Below are 23583 nucleotides of genomic sequence, written 5' to 3'. Positions count from 1 at the left end.
AGTTATTTCCATCATAAGTTACATCCAGAAAATGTAGATGTTGAGCACAAAATTGAATTTCATTGTGATGGCTTTTTAATCAAATCAATAAAATGTATTTATGTAGTACTCTTTACAACAGTTGTTGTCACAAAGTAGCTTTACAAGTGTCCGAGTCCAAGCCCCCAGTGAGCAAGCCAAGGGCAACAGTGGCAAGGAAAAACTCCCTAAGGGCATGAGGAAGAAACCTTGAGAGGAACCAAGACTCAGGGGGGGAACCCATCCTCTTCTGGCTGACGCCGGTCACCATGACAACAATAATTGGACAGATACATAAACAAATAAGTTATGCGTCTCTAAACAATTCTTATTCTTAAGAGTCCTAGATTTCTTGATTGTCAGTAATAGTAGTCCAGGGCTGTGGAAATAGTCATAGCAGGGGAAAATTCATGGTGGTGAGAGGGGCCAGGGCAGTACGTTGATGCTTCATCCATAGCTGGTTAGGCAGAAGGTGGCTGGCCCAGGGTGGATAGCAGCAAAAGCTCGTCTCTCCTCATCGCAGGAATTTCTCAGGTAGGGGGGCAGCCATTTGGACAGAGAAAATAGGCACAATTAGTTCTGTATGTGATTGTATGTGGGACAGAGATAATGTAAACATTTTTGGAGTGTGGCAGAAACTCCAGCATTAAATTATTACAACCTAACTAAAGGGGCGGAACCTGAAGGTAACACAGACTTGGGAGCATCCTGAGACATTGGCATCTTATCCACTACACTGTCAACAAACATGAGTGATCACGTGCAGTGACAGGATGACAGCACCTATTCAATATTACATTGTGTATTACAAAATTAGTAGCTACACTTTTTGTGTTTTCTGTCAGGATGCAGTCCTGGTAATGTGTCGAAGTTGTTGCCACCAGCTGAAACTGGATAAAGTCTTAGACACCTAATACTTTGTTCACAGCTGCACAAACAAATGCATACACAAACACACAAAAAAAAAAAACACTTACATATTCTTGTGGCACTGTGCGTAGTGGCAACTTGGGATGTACTGCTGGAATAGCAGCTTCCTCTTGAATCCAAGCCCCATCCTGTGAGGAGTTTGCACATGTTCCCTGACAGAAACTGCATATAATTGAGACATTTACATCTGGACACTCCAGTTTCATCCCAAATTGCAAAGGTGTGCATGGTTTGGCATATCGAAATGTTCCAAAGTACAAATTTCCAAAGTTTCTGCTCATAATTTACTGTATATGATTTACAGCCGTTTCTCACAAAACCTTTGAATTTTATAACTTGAGTATTAAAATATTCATATTACATATTGACTAAGGTTTAAAGGATATCACAATACAACATGCATATTTAGAATTTCTTCATGTTTTTTTGGCCCACCTCCACCCCCCCCGTCTTTGGAGGACAACTTTGTTTTTATTTAAATATCAAATTAAAACAATTCAGTATAATACAGTAAAATAGTGATGAAAATACAATGCTTTGATAGCTTCTATGTTAGAGTCTGTGTCCAAGTGCACCTGTGTTTATGTAGTGTGTGAGTGTGTGTGTGTGTGTGTGTGTGTGAGTGTGTGAGAGAGAGTGTGTGAGAGAGTGTGTGAGAGTGTGTGTGTCTTGGTTATGTTCTTTTTTTATCATAATGCTAGACTTGACAGGCCAAAGAGAATCTGTAAAAAAGAGAGGAGAGACAAGAGGGGGAGACAAAGTAAAAAGGGAAAAGACAGAAGGGCAAAAAGAACATGGCACAAATGACCACTGTGATGGTTCACCAACTGCTGCTGGTGAAAGAAGAATTTTCATCTGTAATATGACAGCATTTCATTAATCCTGAAATCATTTATCTGTTCAATTATGATGTTTTTTTAAGTCGTTATTCATTAAAAAACATTACGAATTAAAACACAAATGACCACTGTGATGGTTCACCAACTGCTGCTGGTGAAAGAAGATTTTTCATCTGTAATATGACAGCATTTCATTAATCCTGAAATCATTTATCTGTTCAATTATGATGTTTTTTTTAAGTCGTTATTCATTAAAAAACGTTACGCATTAAAACACAAATGACCACTGTGATGGTTCACCAACTGCTGCTGGTGAAAGAAGATTTTTCATCTGTAATATGACAGCATTTCATTAATCCTGAAATCATTTATCTGTTCAATTATGATGTTTTTTTAAAAAGTCGTTATTCATTAAAAAACGTTACGCATTAAAACAACACAGAAATATTACGTGATTTACTGATAAATCTGTTGATTCTAAAAAACACAATAAACAGGATTATGGTAGCTGTAATATGTTTGTAACACCCCGGCTGCAGCACTTGTATGGGAGCTGGAAAAGAACACAGGATCCAAAAGCGTTTTCTTTTCTGTTGTAGCTCTGTTGATTAGTTGAGTGTATCCTTTTTCCTGAAACAAATTAAAAATGGGTTTGTTTGCATTTGAGAGTTGATTTTCGTTTAAATCCCCACACACTACAACAGGTTGGTAACTCATGATGTTTAAGGAGTTCAAAAGAGCATTAAGGTTTGGCAAAAACTCTGTCAAATTGTAATTTGGGGGTCTGTAAACGACTGCTATTAATGCTTGTTTGGGTGCCTCTACTTTTAAGACTAAACATTCCAGATCTGTTACATTCTGAATGTACTGCACAGGATGAGCCTGGACATCATTTTTAACATACATGGCAACACCACCACCACCACTGTTGTTCAAATGAATGTAGGTTGAGTAAGACACATGTCTGTTGCGCTTGTAAATTTGGTATCCATTCAGCTGAAGACTATCAGCAACAACTGAACCAGACATGTGAGTTTCAGTGAGGCATAGAATGTCAGCAAGGAGAAGCTCATGATGGCTCCTAATATCTTCAATGTGACTTTGTAGGCCCTCTGTATTGTGATGCACCACCTTTAGTAATGAATTCAGATTTGATTCTCTTACAATGTGCAAAAGTGGCTGGATATGATGGAGGTCAGCGTTTAGCATGTTGTCTAGTGAATCACTTATTTCAGGATCACAAAAAATCTTATTTTCATCAAAATCAATAATGTGCAATCCACTGAGTGAAGTGGTTCTGCTAAGTGCAACATATGCCATGCCAGGTTCAAATATTTTTTTTAGAGACACAACTGCACAGTGAGTTGTCATTCCTTGAACTTTATGAACAGTGCATGCAAAAGCCAACTTTAGAGGAAACTGTCTTCGCACTGCTCCCTTTTTTTTAAGTGGTTCCTCTGTTCTCTCAATATAAACAATATCATTGGGGGCACCAGGCACTTTGTTGCGGTGTTTCTGTCCTGCATCAACATTATCCAGTTTAAGACCAATCATATCAACAAATGGAACAGTTTCACGTGACTGCATGATTACCTTCACCACTTTGCCAAATGAACCATTGACCAGTCCATCTTCAACATCAATGTTTCTGATCAACATCACTCGAGCACCAATTGCAACTTGCAATGTATCATTAAGATCACACTTGTCTCCTTTTAATGTGGTACTTTGCCTTTGCATCTTACCAGATCTAGGATCTTTTTTATAATCGTCTGCATCTATGTTTATAATATCAGAAAAGCGTGAGAGTAAAGTTGCTGAGTTATGATTATCAACTTCTTTATTTGTTGCAAATATATGAAGTGCATCAGGGGGGCACTCTTCAGGTGATTTAACAACCTGTTCCAGCATACACCGGTCAGCATTAGACAGTGTTTCATGCTTGTTTTTCACTCTCAGCCTATTAAGCAGCTCAGCAAATGCAAGATCATCTTTTTGACGCATTATTTCGGTCAGTGTTATAATCTTAAAATGATCTCTCCAGAAATCAATGACATGTTCTTCATATACACACAGCGGTTTGGCCCTTCCTAATGGAGGCAACTGCTGAAAGTCTCCGACTGTAATCACTGAAACATTGCCAAAAGGTTTGGTGTTTCCTTTAATCTGTTGCAGTCTCCAGTTCACATAGGCAAAGAGTGGTTTTGAAACCATTGATATTTCATCAATTATCATGATTTGCACATTATAAAAGTTTGCTCTCATTTCATCTAGACTATTTCCAAGTCCTTGATATGGGGGCTTCAAGCTTCTTGGAAGTTTAAACAGGGAATGCAGTGTTTTTCCATTAATATTATAACTTGCACAACCTGTAAATGCCGTTAGTAGCACTGTGGGTTTTGATATGTCTGTCTCTTCACTTAGGCAGGGCAGCTTACGTAATAATTGTGTTGCTTCTGCATAAATTGATTTAATAAGGTGACTCTTTCCTGTACCTGCTGTTCCTGAGACATAGAAAAGAAACTGAGGTGGATTTTCACCAAAAACACATCTTTTGCACCAATCACGAACAGCATAGAATACAGCCGCCTGTGTTTCATTTAAACTCTGGTACATTTTTCTAATACGTAAAGGATTCATCTGTGGCTCTTCCATCAATGGCATAGCTGTGCTGTTACCACAAGCAGATGTGGAATATTCAGGAACATCATCTTGTTCACTTATAACATTCGGATCTGTGGGTTCACGCTCCAAAATAGTGTCCAAACGGATCTGTTCATTTGCTGGTGCCAGTGAAGTCCAGGCATCTTCAATTGGACCATTTTGTTCAAAATCGTCAATTGCTTGGTCAATAGCCTCACTGTTCTTTTCATACTTTGCTCTGTTCTCATTTACAATGGTGTAAACACGGTGAAGTGTATCTGAGCCCTTCAGTTTTACAGAGGCAAAGCCATAAAAGGATTCATAATTCTGGTATCGTGTTGACTTAAGTTGTGTGATTTTTCGGTATGGTAAGTATAACTTCAGCAATGTTCCATAGAACTTTTCTGGATGTTTTTGCTGGGAGAATCGAGCAAATCGAATGATGGCAGGTTTTCCCCTAGTACGTTTTTGTATGTGCCCCATGTTGTTCTGTAATGACAAAACATTTTTGCCTTTTTTCTGCCCTCCATAAACAATTCTATATTCACTAGCAAATTCTGCCATGCACATGTTTTCAAATTCAAGAGTGTTTGGCCTGGACATGTACTTGTCAGTCAGTCCAACCATCCACACATCCTCATCATCAGGGTCTTTGTTTTGCAGATATCTCAGTGGTAAACTCATCCGTACAGCATTGTCATCAGTTGGTATGAAAACAACAGCACGAGATGATGATTTGAGTTTCAAACTGCAAGTTCGTGCAACTGCCTCCTGGGCACTGACCTCTCGGTTTTTGGCGTAGGCATGCATGATCTGTTTCATGGTTTCACTTTCAGATGTGCTGTTACATGCATCTGTCATCACTCGCTTTAGATAATCACTCAATTCATGTTCAGCTTTTGAAATGTATGACAGTATGTACATTATACAGCTATATGGATTCAGTATGAATTGAATGTCCATGTTGGCATTCCAGGCTTTTAACAACAGAGGATTGTAGCCATTTACCCAGCAGTCTTTTGGTGCTCGTTCCATTATGATCAGACTGGATGTAGAAAGAGATTCAACACTTCTCTTATAGTCCTGGTAAGACATATTTACCTTTTCAAGCAGTTCTGTGATGCTTTCAAACTGTTGATTTGTGTCATTCAACAGATCCCACACATTCTGTAGATTAGGTTTAGCCTGTGCTTGTTCATTTATTTCTGTATTTTCCTCATCAGAATCTGTGTCAAGGGATGGTGGTCTGGGACGTGTAATCATTGTTCTTGCCATAGGTGGTTTAGGAAATCCAAACCTGCAGTGCTTGTTATTTTTTTTGCATGATTTAGAGTGATTTCGACTGTGTGTTTGTACTTCAGTTACTATTCTGTTCAGCTCTTGGTCTGTGTTTGGGTCTGGCAACTTGCATGATATGTATTTGTCAATGAAATCACATACAACTTGATCTGGATCATCTTCAAATTCTGGTGCATCTTTCACCCAAAACAGACAGTGAATATGTGGAGAACCTCGCTGTTGAAATTCTACACGGTAAAAATAGTCAACCACTTCACCAATGGGCTGTGAAGAAGACATAATGAGGTTCATGAGTGCTTCTACACGTTTCTCAAACATTCTCATGGCAGTAACTGGATTGCTACGTAATATTTCACACTTCTCTGACCAGTCCAATGCTGGAAAGTCCACAGTTTCACATTGTTGTGCTTTAATTGCTGTTATTACCTCTGGCCATCTCATCTCAGCAGCACTGAATGTACAAAAGAATGTGGGAGTTCCCAGTTGTCTGAGCATAGCAAACAGATCTCTGAGTGTTTTTTGCCAGTAAGCAGGTGTACCTCTCAGAGGCTGCATGAATCTGGTCCCTTCATTGTTTTGTATAAGTTTATCTAATTCAGTTTTGTTCTGTAAAAGTGAACTGTTGATTCTACGTCCATCACGTGTCATAGTTTTTGATTTTCTCAGTTGAATGGACATGCTTGAACAGGCTAAATGCATTTCAGTCACAAACTGGGCAAAGAAAATGTAGTTTGTATCTCTGGCAAAACGATTATCAACAGCAAACAGTCTTGCATTAAAATACCTGCTGGGTGATAGAGCAGTTTGCCTGTGAAGTTCATCAAATGTGTTATTACCATCAGGAAATTGTACTGGAAATGCCATAGCTTCCAACCTAGGAACTTTGAATATGCTTGTAGGACTGTTTCTTTCTGCTGGAGCAATACAGAATATTCCATCATTGAATGACAGGAGCTGTTGACCAAGATCTGGTGGTTGAAGGCATGTGTCTAAAGCTAAACCAATGTGCTGCTCTGAAGTATTTTGTGTGGCCTCATGGTCATTCAACTGCACATTTTCAGGCTGTTGTGCGTCATTGTCGTTTTCGGTCTCCATCTCATCATCATTTGAACAGTTTGCAAAAGAATTAATTGTTTCCTCAGAATTTAGAACAATGTTTCTGTATTCAGAATGAATTTCTCTTAATTTAATTAAAGCAGACATAACTTTATGCATATTGATAGTTTGAAACTGGTAGTGACCCTGAAAACACAGTCGTCTTTTCAGTTTTACTGTGAGTAACTGTGATTCATCTCTTGGCCTGGGCAAAACATTTACTGTGGTTTCAACATCTGAAGCAACTGATACAACAGCACCCTTTATAGCTTTCTGTTGACCTTTTGGAAGGGTTATAATTTTTGCAAAAGGTATGTATTTTGCTATAATATGCCTTTCTAAGATATTCAAATCACACAGTTCTGGTGGGATGGGAGTAAGCTTTAGTTTATTAGCTACAGCAATGGCAGGCATTTTTCCTTTCATCAAATTTTCATGGCAACTATGGCAGATCCACTCATGTCTCCTCTCCTCATTCACACAATCATCAAGACAATCTGCAGAGCACGTGTGAATGTATGTTCCTGTTAAACAGGCTGAAACCACTGCAGGGTCTTTTTGATAACGTCCACGATCACATAGCCGAACTTGATCAGAAAACAAAGCCCTGTGACAAACTGTGCAAACAAATGTTGGTCCCCTTTTGGTCATAGCAGCAAAATTGGACAGTGCATTCACAACTTGAGGATTCTGTTGTTCAATGGAATGTTGATTCTGACTTTGTAATCTCCACATCCGAAACTGATTAATGTGTCTGTACTTCTGCAGAATGTGTTGCACACATCGTGTCCTCTGAAAAATCTTCATTTTAGAACTTTTATTTTTAGAGCGAACTGAACAGCTTTCATTGTGACGGGATCTGAAACTAGGGTCACTATAATATAATCTCTTCATTTTTTGTTTAATTTGTTCATAATAATTCACATCATTTTTGCACTTATTTGTAAAGTAGCATTTTTGTCTTTGTCTGAACACTGGATCTTTCCAATATCTATTAGTAATGTAATGTTTATGCCATTCTCTGTACATTTCATTGCTCTTGTAGTTATGGACCACATACTTTTTCTGCTTGTCTCTGTATGCTTCACTGTTCTTGTAGTTTCTGACCACATACTTTTTCTGCTTGTCTCTGTATGCTTCACTGTTCTTGTAGTTTCTGACCACATACTTTTTCTGCTTGTCTCTGTATGCTTCACTGTTCTTGTAGTTTCTGACCACATACTTTTTCTGCTTGTCTCTGTATGCTTCACTGTTTATGTAATTACTCACAATGTGTTGTTTCTTTTTTTCTCTGTAGTTTATATTTATACAGTATTTACGTCTGTGTTGTTGATTTTTCATTTTTCTAATCTCAGAATCATCTGTACTTTTAAGTGACCTTCTCGGTTGTGCATTTTGTTTAGATGTTTTACTTTTTGTTCGTGAAATATTCTTGTTTTCTTTACAGTTAGATTTAGTTTGGAAATAGATTCTTCTATATGCTTTCCTTTTTCGCTCTCTGTTAATTTTTCCCAACCTGGATTGAACTACCTGGTCAACATTTGAAACTGGCTCATTCTTTTGAGTTACACTGTAATCAGTATTATATAAGGCTTCACTATTGACACTGTTTTCACAAGAGATAGATGGAATTTCAGGTATCTCAGGCTCTGTTGTCTCTGGTGCACTGTTGACTTTGTCAGAATGCTGATCATGATTGTTAATGGGTATTTCTGCAGTCAGAAAAGAGACAGGAAGAAGTTCGTACTGCTCCTGATCACTGCTGCCTTCATACAGTTGTAGCAGTATTTGTGTCAAGTCCTCTAATGTGTAAAATGTCGACATTATAGCTGTACCCGTGCCACACCTAGGTCGTAGGACTTCAGGTGTTCTGCCATGGGAATCAAAAAATCCAAATCTCCCAGCACGGTCTCTAAATACAGCAATGCATTCTGCATTAACAATCAGTAGTGCATCAGTTACATCTCCACTAAGACAATGAAGCATAGTCTCCAGATTACTGTATTCCTCCATTCCTGGTAAGGGATTATCTCTCAAAAACCCGACCTTTGGTTCATGTTTAATGACGTTGTAGCAGCATGAGTCTGTCTCAATAATAGTTGGTAGCTCCTCAAAAGTCAGAAAGTCACTTACAAATCTGCCTTCATTCAGTAATGCAAGTTTGACTGCAGTGTATAGAAGATCACCCTTCATTAAAACGTTATCAAGATCCTGGCTGTTTAAGGCATTATGTTCATTATGTACAGCTAGGAATGTAAGGGCATTACAAGTACACTGTTTTCCAACAGAGAATTCTGAATAACGTACATCACCTTGAGAGTGGGACGCTTGAACAACTGTAACACGCGGGATTGTAGTAATCATTTGGGTACTTACAGAGAGGTCTTGACTTGCCTTTTTCACTTCACGCTGCTTGGCTGCTTGAGATTTCTTGCTTTTTCTTCCCATTGTATACAGACAGAGAAATTCAACAAAATGTATCAATGTGACAGATAATTGTATCAGTATAAAATATAATAATAGGGAGTGATAGGCCAACAGACAGCACACCAATGTGTTACTCAGACTGGTTGTTCAACAACAGGTTCTTTTCAGGTTGGTCTGCAATGATTCACTTGGTCAGGTGAGAAACAGGGCCTCTTTGGGCAGCTCACAAACAGGGCCTCTTTGGGCAGCTCACAAACAGGGCCTCTTGGCAGTAACAGGGAGTATCACACAATCAGGGCACTTCAGGAGTGCAGTTACGGGACACTCTGGGAGTGCAGTTACGGGGCACTCTGGGAGTGCAGATACGGGGCACTCTGGGAGCGCAGATACGGGGCACTCTGGGAGCGCAGATACGGGGCACTCTGGGAGCGCAGTTACGGGGCACTCTGGGAGCGCAGTTACGGGGCACTCTGGGAGCGCAGTTACGGGGCACTCTGGGAGCGCAGATACGGGGCACTCTGGGAGCGCAGATACGGGGCACTCTGGGAGCGCAGATACGGGGCACTCTGGGAGCGCAGATACGGGGCACTCTGGGAGCGCAGTTACGGGGCACTCTGGGAGCGCAGTTACGGGGCACTCTGGGAGCGCAGTTACGGGGCACTCTGGGAGCGCAGTTACGGGGCACTCTGGGAGCGCAGGGACGGGGCACTCTGGGAGCGCAGGGACGGGGCACTCTGGGAGCGCAGGGACGGGGCACTCTGGGAGCGCAGGGACGGGGCACTCTGGGAGCGCAGTTACGGGGCACTCTGGGAGCGCAGTTACGGGGCACTCTGGGAGCGCAGTTACGGGGCACTCTGGGAGCGCAGTTACGGGGCACTCTGGGAGCGCAGTTACGGGGCACTCTGGGAGCGCAGTTACGGGGCACTCTGGGAGTGCAGGGACGGAGCACTCTGGGAGCGCTGTAACACGGTACTGCAGGAGTGCTGTGATGCGGCACTGCAGCACTTATAGTGTGCGGTAACTGAGCACTTCAGGGAGAGCAGTAACACATGCAATGTATCTTGTGGGGACAGAAAAAAATATATGAGATTATTATTACTGTATATTTCTTTATATTAGCTTTTTTACTTGAATGTTACTCACCGTATTACTCTCTAGAAGATTAAGCCACAAATGATATTTCATTGACTGATTCTGTATGCAAAACAAACATGCACTCATATCTACACCTCATACATGCAGACGCAAATAACCCTAACATTTTTGAAGTTTAAATGTAATTTCACGTAATGAAGAACGAATAAAAATAAAATTGATTGTAAAACTTTTTTGCCTAAAACATTTTTGTAAAGGGTCTGCGATGACGTAATTCCATGGTCAAATTTAGGTGTAAAACCAGGTCACGTTAACGTTTGCCGTTTTAGACATCTTTATCGATACAAGTAGCGGATGTGTGTGAAAAGTAAACTGAAGCATAACTATTAACCCTCTGACGCATAGTGGTCACTACAGTGGACAGCTGTTTAAATGTCATTTTCTCCTATGGTGAAAGGTTTCTATGTGAAATTGCATATCAGCATTTAGAATGCTCTCTGCTGCCACCCTCCATTTAGGTGTATTCAGTGGTTAGTTGTTGTAACTCCAAGTAAACCTCCTCTGAATCCAAGATGGCCAACAGACAGCCACACTTGTTGAACACTGCTGGAATATCTTGTCAATCTTTCTATTCTAGGAGAACCATAGAGGTAAAAAAAATATGGTGACATACAGGAGTATCTAAGTAACAATACTATTCTTTCTTTTAGTTTTGAAAAAAATATTTCAAATAAGTAGGAATTTATGATTAACCATGTGTCTAACCATTTGTCATTTATAGACCACAAGTGCAGCAAAGAATAGGGAAAGCTATAGAATAGTGCAGGAAGTTTCATTTGACTCCAGTGATGATGAGTATAGTGACAACAGCAATGATGAGTGAGTGGCTGCCACAGAACAACAGAGATGAGGATGCTGACAATCAAGATGATGAGGGGCGGGATGATGGGAGACAGGATGATGAGGGGGGCAGGATGATGATGAGGGACAGGAGGATGAGGGGCAGGATGATGAGGGGCAGGATGATGAGGGGCAGGATGATGAGGGGCAGGAGGATGAGGGGCAGGATGATGATGAGGGGTAGGATGATGGGGGGGACAGGATGATGATGAGGGGCAGGATGATGATGGGGACAGGATGATGATGATGAGGGGCAGGATGATGATGGGGACAGGATGATGATGGGGACAGGATGATGATGATGAGGGGCAGGATGATGATGGGGACAGGATGATGATGGGGACAGGATGATGATGGGGACAGGATGATGATGAGGGGCAGAATGATGATGATGAGGGGCAGGATGATGATGATGAGGGGCAGGATGATGATGATGAGGGGCAGGATGATGATGGGGACAGGATGATGATGGGGACAGGATGATGATGAGGGGCAGGATAATGATGAGGGGCAGGATGATGGGGGGACAGGATGATGGGGGGACAGGATGATGATGCATAACAATGAAATGAATGCTCATGGATTTATGATAAAATTTAATTACATTCATTCTTCCATTAAGTTTATACAGTTTTATTTGAGTGCTTAAGCACATGTAGTCCACTGTGGTGGACATGTCTGTAACTTTCTGAAAAAATGAAGATTTTGGGAAAAAAGTTTATATTTGTTTTTGCATGCCCTATAAAGTGTAAAAACAGATTAGAATGACTCAGTATTTCATAATTCATGCATCAGAGGGTCAATGTATACAAAATGTAATTTATCTATGATTCTTTCAAAAGGTTTTACTTTCTGCGCAGCTACCAAAACATTAGCCAGACAATAAGTAATGCGACATTGCTCAACTATTTGCGTCCAAGTTTAGCCAACAGGCAGCTGCTTGAAGGAAGCATATTAGCCAGCTAACGCTCCTAACTAGCTAGTTAGGTTTTAGCTTAAACTTTTTTTAAACGCTGATATAGCTAGTTGTGTGTATACATATCGAATAACGTTTTAAATCTTTAAAACGCCGTTGCGCGACAGCGAATTTTTACCTCAGGCAACGTTAGCACAAAGCTAACCTAGCTGGGTAAATAAGCTAACTTTAGTGTATTACGAAGGTATATGTATACTGATACTTTGTTTTACAATATTCACAATTACATTAACTTACAGGAATAAATGACAATCCTCCGAACGCTCCTAACTAGCTAGTTAGGTTTTAGCTTAAACGTTTTAAAGCTGATATAGCTAGTTGTGTGTATACATATCGAATAACGTTTTAAATCTTTAAAACGCCGTTGCGCGACAGCGAATTTTTACCTCAGGTAACGTTAGCACAAAGCTAACCTAGCTGGGTAAATAAGCTAACTTTGGTGTATTACGAAGGTATATGTATATTGATACTTTGTTTTACAATATTCACAATTACATTAACTTACATGAATAGATGACAATTCTCCAAACGCTGACCGACTGAACCAACAATAAACTCCACTTCTCTCTCTCGTCGCATAAGCACAAAGACAGTTTGACTTCTCTCTCTCCTCGCCCAAGCAAACAGAAGACAGCTAAACGCTAAGAACTCGAGTTTGGGTTGTTGCGATGGATGACATCATTCGCCCAACAACGGACTACAAAATCGGCCAATCAGCACACTGTACATTCTCCCTTCTCTACCAATCTTAGCGAGGAAGCGAGACTCGTTAGACACCGCAGTCTGCAGAAGCGACGCAGTGACAGTAGTACATTAAACATCTAACAGTACCTTGATAATAAACTGACCACTGATAGACTCAGTCTAACTTTAATTAAAGAAATGTTACAATTGTGACTGACGGACAGATTTTCACAGTTATAGTATTAAAAATGGCTAAACTGAATATAGTGTCTGTTATTATAAATGTCAGATATAATGGGATAAACGGGTTAAACTGAAAATAATTTGGAAATACATGTCTGATTTTGGAACAACAGATTATATTTGTAGGCTATTTGGCCATGGGGTATCTGACTGTTAAACATAGTCTGGGTTACTTTATACAGCTCCAAATTAGTGTTTCTTCATGGAGTCAGATCATGAATCAGCTTAGCAAGACGTTTCAGAATTTTTAAAGCAACTATTCATACTGGATGCCTGTTTTATTATGTCTTTACTGTCGTAGTGTCATGAAGTCAGAAGTGGAATTTGCTTAGCAACACCTATCGGATTTTCTGTTTTCATAAAGCAACTATTACCATAGGATGTCACAGTTTTATTATGTCTCATTCAGAAATAAACAGCTTTATCTTCGATCACTCTCACTAATCTTTACCATTTCGAGATCAGAAGCCAACGTCAAGAAATAACTGAATAGAAAAGGTAAATTCTCATATTTCTGTTTTCTTTTTTATGTTGAAGGTTTATACTGGCTAAAAATATAAATGTATGTAGTATCACAAAACATAACTAACTATATTTCTTTAACTGATAGTAAATTATTTGGAAAATTTTAATTGACTTTAATTAAACTTATTAGCCTAGTAATGTGATGACAACGTGTCTCATTTTGTTCGTTAATTATGAAAGTGATCTTAGCTGAAAGAATTTTGTTAGAATTTTTTTTCGTTGTTCAGGTTGTTAATATAATCTGTGTGTAGGCCTCCCGGGTCCTGAATATTACCTCAGAATAGAGGATAACAGTTTAACGCAGATGAATAATTTCCCGTGTAACTGAGTATGACCAGAAACAATAGCCCAAAGTGCGCAGTAGTGTCTTTATAACGTCGAGTTTAAAACATTTTGAGTGACATTGATAGGCTAATACATTAATCAATGGATGTAAAATGTGTTTTTTATGTTGTTGCGATCAAAATGATTATATCTATGCTGTGTTCGTCACAACTGGACTCAAACTTCGAGAAAGCCTTTGTACTCAAATAGACAGACCGATATTTCAGTAGCATTAAGTAAAACCCGTCGAATACATAAAATAGGGGTATAGTAAAAACCTAATTAATTTCCCCTTATAGCCTAAATAAGGTCTGGTAAGGATTTTGGTGTTTGGCCATATCAGAACCACAAGATCTATTTGAACAAGCTCCGGCAACAATATAGAAGTTAAATCATATTGTTCTTTTCGATTCATTAGCCTATCCGATGTAGCAAGTGTCATAGCTAGAGGTTGATTACAGCATCAGCGCTCATCTTACTCGTTCCGCCAGCATTTTCCGCAGCGACGAAATGTAACTTATTAATGCGGTAGTCTTGAGGTTTCGTCTCTCAAACACAGTGGTGTCTAAGAGCCGGTAGCTCACTGAAGTAGCTACACTTCTGGATAAATACACTACTGGATAAACCGGCAAAATTAAAACAATGACATTGTGCTTCCATTTGTCTTACATTTCTGCACTTATGAATGTAGCCGTTTACTTTAGGCAATTATTGAACTGTTTAGCCTCCGAATTCGATTAAAACGGCATCGATGAGCTCGCAAAGTAGGCTATAGTATGTCTATTTTTTTATGTCAATAGGCGGTATTCGTTTGGTCGTCAGATTTCCATTACTTATTTTAGATAAATAAGATAGTGGTAGTGATTGGTATCGACTGAATAAAACAAGGGACCTGGTGACTTGAAGTCTGGGGATTCGACCTTTTATGAGCACAGCGGCAAGGCAATTACTGCATTTCGAATAAAGTAAAGCTCAGCACACAGTTATATAAATATCTTACTTTCCTTTTTATAAAACGACTACCTTATGACAAGAAGTTGGAACAATAACGTCTTTATTTAAATCACATAACTTTCATTTGAACAGAAAACTTGCATTTCCTTTCTACAAAACTACAGTATTGTTTCTCTTTCCTCCCCAGCAGGGCTCATCACAATGGCAACTGTATCTGAAGCACTAAGCAAAAGCACCACCCCATACAGTAGACCACCAGCTGTAAAAGTCAAGTGCGTTTTTAAAAAAAGTGTAGACCGTGCTACAGGTTTTAGTTTCAACGCGGACCAAGTGACTGTAGCTTCATCCAAACATTATATTCATTTTGGCGCTACTGATGGCCAACAGGCAATTAAAGTGGTCATCAATTTGGACTACCAGTCCAATCACATCAACATGGAGGAGGGGGGGTTTATATTATTAAAGGTTATGCAGTTATTAAAGAAAAGAAAACAGGGCAGGACTTTTTTTTAATCACCAAAGACACCAAAATCTTCAGAACCGGCATTTTTGATGTGTCCATGGAGGCAGAACAAAGGGCGATCCGGGTCGTCGAGCCTCTAAGTGTGCCAACGGAAATAGGAGAAAAGACTCCAGAAAACCATCTTGCTACCCTGAAGGGAACAGTGGACACTGTAAGTTATACTACATTGTGTTCACTTAAACAGTTGTGCACGCGTGTGTACTTGTTGCCAAACAATCACCAGTGGTGTAACAGAATGTATTTCAAAATCTCTGGATAATTATGAACAAGTTCAGGTGTGGGTTAATTAGTGATATCTAAGCTACAAGGAGGAAAATGCATAAGGCTGGGTAGTTTCTGGAACAATAAATTACATTTTACTCTATGAAGGATACAGGAGTCATTTGCACTGCCAAAAATGCTACTTGGAATAAGTACTTAAAATGTAATCAATTTGTTATTCAATTGAATTTGATTTTACTATAAAATTGGTCTTTTTTAACACCCAATTTTCTTGCTGCCTATTAAGATACATTTTTGTACAGTGTATACTTTTGCAGACATGTACAGTGCAAATTTGTCTTGATTTATTGTCAGGTGAGTGCACCTCGACGAGTCAAACTTCACGAGGGGGATGTGCCCATTGTAGACCTCTCCCTTGCGGATGGGTACAGGAGAGTGCAAGTGTCCCTTTGGAGGGAGACTGCCCTGAATGCCATTCATGAAGGCCAGCAGATAACAATCACCCACCTCCGCTGGACAACTGATAAATCTGTGGGCTACAAATGGAACTCTACATCCTACACAACCATAAAGGTGAAAAAAAAGTTATGCGATTATTATTTTCAAACATTTAATATATTTTACATGACAGCTTCAGTAAATACACTCAAGTATTAAAATGTATGTGACAATATAATAAAAATGCAATAATGCCTATAAAGAAACCTGCAAACTAAGTGAAAGTTAGGATTGTTTACACTGCATTTTCTTGTTAGTCAATTTAAGCAGCAACATTGTATATAGGCCTAATATTGTTATCCATTAATGTAATTGTAAGATGTTTACCTATATGGTGATCAAACCATTTCAACATAAATACACATCTTGTTATTCGCATACTTACCAAACAAAAAAAAATCAATGCCTAAAATAATAGGCCAACTTTATATTAACATTATGTTTATAATAATTAACATATTATATTAATTATGTGGGAAATTTCACGATATTTCTCATGCAACATTTTACTTGCTGTCTGTCTGAATCCAAGTCTGAAGTCGCGATACCCTTAGCTGGCTCCGTGAGCAGTTATTCTTTCGCAGTTTCCTCATTTGGGAAAGCACTGTCATTGCCTGATGTAATCACGAAAATGAACAGAACATTAAAAATGCATTCGAACCAATGTGAATGACACAAGCTAGCAGCAAAGTAGCTAATGCTAATGTTATTTCAAATTGCTTAAAAAAAACAAGAAATCTGGCCATGACTTTAAATAAAACAGCAGGCAGCTGCTGTAGACAGCTACGTTAATGGCTACGTGTTTTAGCTACCTGCGCTTTACTATGCGTAATGGGTGAGGATTTTTTGTCATTGGAAAATATCCCCCAATTTCTTTTGAGTTTGTATGTTAAAAGTTAATCGATATGCTGTATCTCCACTCACATGTTCGTCTCTGCCCATAAACAAATGCGGGGATCCGATCACGTGACTCGCGAAGCAGCGGAGCCGAATCTTTAGCACTAAGCGTTCGCTTGTTGAAAATAGCGAAGACAAAAATAACGGATTTTTCACAGCCTACATCTCTGTGGGATCATAATAGGCCACACTCCTTTATAACTGTACATAGTTTAAAGTTATTTTTAATGGGATCAAAAGTCACTCATATGCATTCATTGAGACGACTCAAGTAACTGCACAATTTTACAGTTCTACAACGCAATAACTGAAAGTATTGATACCTTTTTTGTTTGGTTTCATTTACATTTTACATTTACGGCATTTTGCAGATGCCCTTATCCAGAGCGACTTACATTTTTATCTCATTTTTATTGAGGGTTTAGGCCTCAGTCATGGCCTCAGGCCTGGAAATCAAACCCACAACCCTCCGGTCACAAGATCAGTTCCCTAACCACCAGGCCACGACTGCCTTTCACTCTTCTGTGTGAACACATGACATCCTAAGATACATTCATCTATCTTTATAGCAGTGCACATAGTTGAAAAATCCTTGTTCTAACTGGTATTTTTCTTGTAACTCTTTTCTATTACAGGAAAGTGAAGAGGGCCCAAAAACAGAACGTGTCAAAATAATAGGATTAGTGGAAAAAGACCAGCACGTTCTGCTGATGACAGAAAAAGAGGAGGAACTGGTCATTGAATGGGAAGTAATAAAAAATGCATTCAATGACATTTCACTACATGAATTTGTATACATGCTCCCTGTAGAGTGCCAAGCTAAAATTAAACAAAACAAAATAATTGAAATACTATGAAAAGTTTATAAGAAACATGTTCTTGTTTAAATAATTCAGTTTTAAATATTGTAAGTTGTTCAATGTGTTTGTTATGTAGTCCTATAGTTTTTTAATATGAACTCCCTTTCTTGTTCAAAACATGATTTGAAATTTTAAATAGATATAAAAAATATATGATACAACAGATATTTTCAGTTTATATTGATATAATATTGTCTTTTCATAATTAATATTAATTAAACAATTTGTGTGCTGATATTCTAGTAAAAAGGTTTACATGCTGTTACAACAATCCACTTTTTTATCTCTTCTTTTTCATCCTGTGCTGTTCACACCATTGTCTTCGATTCATTTTTCACTACCTTAATTTTTCTCTGCATTCAATGCCTTTTCTGATATTACCCTCAATATCACTATATGGAAAATCTGGTTTGATATCAATAAAGGTCCAATTATTTTTCACCACTCATGCAATATTCATCCTTTTTTCATTCCTTCATCTTTCCATAGGAACAATATAGATTGAACAACTAAATCTGCTGAACTGATTCAACTGTTTATATGCTAAACATGGTGTTATATGGTCTTTATATATGGAACCGATATTTCAGTAGCATTAAGTAACACCCGTCGAATACATAAAATAAGGGTACTGTAAAAACCTAATTTCCCCATATAGCCTAAATAAGGTTTGGTAAGGATTTTGGTGTTTGGCCATATAAGAACCACAAGATCTATTTGAACAAGCTCCGGTAACAATATAGAAGTTAAATCACCATGGTGTCTAAGAGCCGGTACCAGACTGAAGTAGCTACACTACTGCATAAACCGGCAAAATTAAAACAATGACATTATGCTTAAATTTGTCTTACATTTCTGCACTTATGTAGCCGTTTACTTTAGGCAAATTATTGAACTGTTTAGCCTCCGAATTCGATTCTAGCGGCATTGATGAGCTCGCAAAGTAGGCTATAGCCTTTGTCTATTTTTATGTCAACAGGCGGTACTCGTTTGGCCATCAGACTTCCATCATTCATTTTAGATAAATAATAAGATAGTGGTAGTGATTGGTATCAACTGAATACACCAAGGGACCTGGTGACTTCGACCTTTTATGAGCATAGTGGCAGGGCAATTACTGCATTTCGAATAAAGTAAAGTAAAGCTCAGCACAGTTATATAAATATCTTACTTTCCTTTTTATAAAACTACCTTATGACAAAGTTGGAACAAAGATTTTTATTTAAATCACATAACTTTCAATTTAACAGAAAACTTTACAAAACTACAGTATTGTTTCCATTGCCTCCCTCCAGGGCTCATCACAATGGCAAACTATATCTGAAGCACTTAAAGCCACCACCCCATACAGCAGGCCACCAGCTGCAAAAGTAGTGTCTGCTCAAAAAAAAAAAAATGTAGACCATGCTACAAGTTTTAGTTTCAATGCGGACAAGGTCACTGTAGCCTCATCCAACCATTACATGCATTTTGGCATTACTGATGGCCAACATGCAATTAAAAGTTGTCATCAATTTGGAGTACCAGTCCAGTCACATCAACATGGAGGGGGGGGGGGGGGTTACATTATTAAGGGGTTATGCCATTATCAAAGAAAAAAAAAAAAAAAAGGCAGGACTTTTTTTAATTACGAAAGACACCAAAATCTTCAGGACCGCCTCAAAGTGTGACAGCAGAGATTGGAGAAAAGACCCCGGAAAACCATCTTGCCATCCTGCAGGGAACAGTGGATGCTGTAAGTTATACTCCATTGTGTTCACTTAAGGTGTGCACACACGTGTGTACTTGTTGCCAGTCACCAGTGGTGGAACAGATTATATTTCAAAATCTCTGAATAATTAGGAACATATTCAAGTTTTGGTTAATTAATGATATCTAGACTAAATAGGGAGGAAAATGCATAAGGCTGGGTAGTTTCTGGAATAATAGATCATTACATTTTACTCTATGAAGGATACATGACACATTTGCACTGCCACAAATGCTACTTAGAATAAGTACTTACATTTAAATCCATTTGTTGTTCAATTGAAATTGTTTTTTATTTTTTAATATAAACATCCAATTTTCTTGCTGCCCATCAAGACTTTTGTACAGTGTAAACTTTTGCAGACATGTACAATGCAATTACAGTGCAAATATTTGTCTTGATTTATTTTGAGGTGAGTGCACCTCGACAGGTCAAGCTTCACGAGGGGGACGTGCCCATTGTGGACCCCTCACTTGCGGATGGATACAAGAGAGTCCAAGTATCCCTTTGGCGGGAGACTGCCCTGAACGCCATCCATGTAGGCCAGCAGATAACCCTCACCGACCTCTGCTGGACAACTGATAGAACTGTGGGCTTCAAATGGAATTCCACATCCTACACAACCATAAAGGTGAAAGTTATGCAATTAATGTTTTCAAACATTTAAGCTTCAGTAAACACAAAGTATCATGCATGTATGTGACAATATACTAAAAATGGAATAAAGCCTTTAAAGAAACCAAGTGAAAGTTGGGGATTGTATACACTGCTGTTTCTTTGTAGCCAATTTAAGCAGCAACATGGTATGTTGGCCTTAATATTGTTATCCATCAATATGACTGCAAGATGTTTAGCTATAGCCTATGGTTATCAAATCATTTCAACTTACATTTTTAGTTATTCATATACTTACCAAACTAAAAAATGCTGAAAAAGTAGGCGTTATATTAATTATGCAGTAAATTACACGTTATTTCTAGCGCAACATTTTACCTGCTGTCTGTCTGAATCCAAGTCTGAAGTCGCGATACCCTTAGCTGGCTCCGTGAGCAGTTATTCTTTCGCAGTTTCCTCATTTGGGGAAAGCACTGCCATTGCCTGATGTAATCACGAAAATGAACAGAACATTTAAAAAAAGCATAATATTTGAACTAATGTGAATGACGCAAGCTAGCAACCAAGTAGCTAATGCCAATATTTTTTATTTCATATTGCTTTAAAAAAAAAAGCAAATCTGGCCATGACTTTAAACAAAACAGCAGGCAGCTGCTGTAGACAACTACGTTAACGCCTACGTGTTTAGCTACCTGCGATTTACTAGCTATCTAGCTTTAATTTAACATACTCTTAATAAATCTGCATGTTGTAAAGATGTGCACACCGACTAACACAATGCAACATCAAGCTTTTACACAAATGTTTGTAAAACTACATCTTTCACCGTAACTTAGCGTTCCCTTACTTGATGTTGAAGTAGCCACAAAGCTAGCTAGCTATAGCCATAACTTACCCGTTATATAGTAGTCTGCTGTGAATGAGCTCAGTTATAAACACATTAGGAGTCTGGATCAAAGGCTTCGAACCTTTTCATAATAGCAACGCTTTTGACGACGAGGTTGCACAGTAGGGCAACACACATGAGCATAAGCAGCTATCAATAATGCACCTTACAGACCAACGATATACAAAATGGGGAAAAGCGTTAACTCACCATTAATATGTGCTTCCTGTCCGTAGTTACCAGTTACTTCGTTCCCTCCACGTCACGATCAGTTTCCCAGTCAATATATACACGCACGAAGCATACACGTGACAGAGTAATGCAATTACAATGATAATATATTCATTAACATCAGAATTATTAATGAAGGCTTTTCTCTTCTCCGTACATGAATAACTGCACTCCCATCAGCAGCTCAGTTCAATTACTTTAGTTTGCAGATGACACCACCTTATAGGTGTAATTACAGTGGTGAAAAAGTTCTGAGTGGAATGAACAGTGGTCCTCAAACAGCATGTATGTCTATATATATATTCCTTGAGACAGCTCAAGAAACTGTATTGCACAATTTTACAGTTCTACAAAGCAATAATTGAAAACGAATACCTTTTTGTTTGGTTTGGCTCTTCTGTGAAAACACATGGCATCTTATGATTAGAGGTGTCAATTCCAGGTTCATAGATTAAAAGTCCTCACCGTAGCGAGGGGAGGTGTACAAGCTGAATGCGCAGCACTGTACGGCGCTACCTGTGGGGATTTAAAGTGCCCGAGTCCAATTAGTGCCAGGTGCTAATACTCGGGTGATTGGGAGTGAGGGAGTGTCCGGGAGTGAGAGGGCGTGCGCATAGTCGGAGTGGGGCTGTGTGAGTGGGAAGGAGTGTGTCTGCGCGCCCTCTGGTTGCGTCTGGGCTGACCCACCGTGACACTGATATGATCTAAAACAGCTTTTTATTATCTTCTATTCATTCTTTTTTCATCCTTTCATCCTCCCATTGGAAACCACCGATTTAACTCCATCAGATGTATAGATAGAACAACTAAATCTGCTGTAATGATTCAACTGTAAATATGATAAATATGATGTTATATGGTCTTATTGTGACGCGGGGACAGAGGCATCAGGAGGCAGATGCTGTGAGCAAAAGGCTTTATTATCCAGTTTAAACTGAAATACTCAGGCCACCAGGCAGACCAAACACAACAGTATACTCCAGGAAATGCATGTAAGTAAAGCAGCCACAGAAGCCATATGGTTTAAAACAGCCTTTTATTTTCAACTATTCATTTTTTTTCATCCCTTCATCCCTCCATTCTCCCATTGGAAACCACTGATATAACACAGATGTATAGATAGAACAACTAAATCTGCTGTACCAATTCAATTGTATATATATGCTAAACATGTTGTCATATGGTCTTATATGGTCTAAAACAGCTTTTTATTTTATTCTATTCTTTCTTTTTTCATCCCTCCATCTGATATAACTTAATCAAACTCCATCATTCCATAAGAATCCACTGATTTAAAAAAATCCCTTAATTTTCAAGATATAGAGATCAAACTTGGTGACCTGACTCAGTAGCTGGTCCCTAGCACTGCACTGAATATCATATTGAAGCCATTTGTCTATCCTCCCATTCTATCACTTCATTCATCCCTCCATCCTCTCATAGATAAACATTGATTTAATCAAATCCTTAATTTTCAAGATACAGTGATCAAACTTGGTGACATGACTCACTACCTCATCCCTAGCACTACACTGAATATCATATTGATGCCATTTGTCTATCCTCCGATTATATCATTTCAATCATCCCTCCATCCTCCCATAAGAATCAATTTATGTTAAAAATCCCTTAATTTTAAAGATACAGTGATCAAACTTGGTGAAATGACTCAATAGCTGATTCCTACCACTGCGCTGCATTTCATATCGATGCCATTTCTATCATTTCATTCATCCCTCCATCCTCCCACATGGTTCATTTGGTTTTATAACTCCAGATGTATAAATAGAACAACTAAAACTGCTGTACTCACTCAACTGTAAATATACTAAATATGGTCTTACATGGTTTTAAACAGTTTTTTCTTCTATTCATTCGTTTTCATCCCTCCATCCTCCCATAGGAAACCATTGATTTTTTAATCTGTTTCAGCTGTTAAGATAAAACAAACTATATTTGCTGTCCTTATTGAACTACTATGCTTTTCTGGGACCAACTATTATCATTTAACATACTTAACATTGCTGTTACAACAGGCTTTGTCAAGCCAACTTAAAGTTTGTTCACAAACTTTACTTTCTAGTTATTATTATTATTATTATTCCGACTCGTAAAAATTTGACACGCTATTTCGTCCACAGCTTTTAAG

The 23583-nt window shown here is 38.7% G+C and overlaps 1 long non-coding RNA gene across 1 annotated transcript; it reads right to left on the bottom strand.

Annotated features, from left to right (window-relative positions):
• Nucleotides 1-2023: 2023 nt before the first annotated feature.
• LOC143504681 (uncharacterized) lies at nucleotides 2024-12884 on the bottom strand. Its single transcript, XR_013127621.1, has 4 exons — nucleotides 12728-12884; nucleotides 10395-10445; nucleotides 9201-9264; nucleotides 2024-2417 (listed from the first exon to the last, which is right to left on the bottom strand). It is a non-coding gene; the product is annotated as an uncharacterized LOC143504681 (long non-coding RNA).
• Nucleotides 12885-23583: the final 10699 nt, after the last annotated feature.

Source organism: Brachyhypopomus gauderio, unplaced genomic scaffold (genome assembly GCF_052324685.1).
Source record: "Brachyhypopomus gauderio isolate BG-103 unplaced genomic scaffold, BGAUD_0.2 sc314, whole genome shotgun sequence".
In the NCBI taxonomy this organism is placed as follows: Eukaryota; Metazoa; Chordata; class Actinopteri; order Gymnotiformes; family Hypopomidae; genus Brachyhypopomus; species Brachyhypopomus gauderio.
The sequence above is the reverse complement of the archived record's forward strand: the minus strand, read 5'-3'. Positions and strand labels throughout refer to the sequence as shown.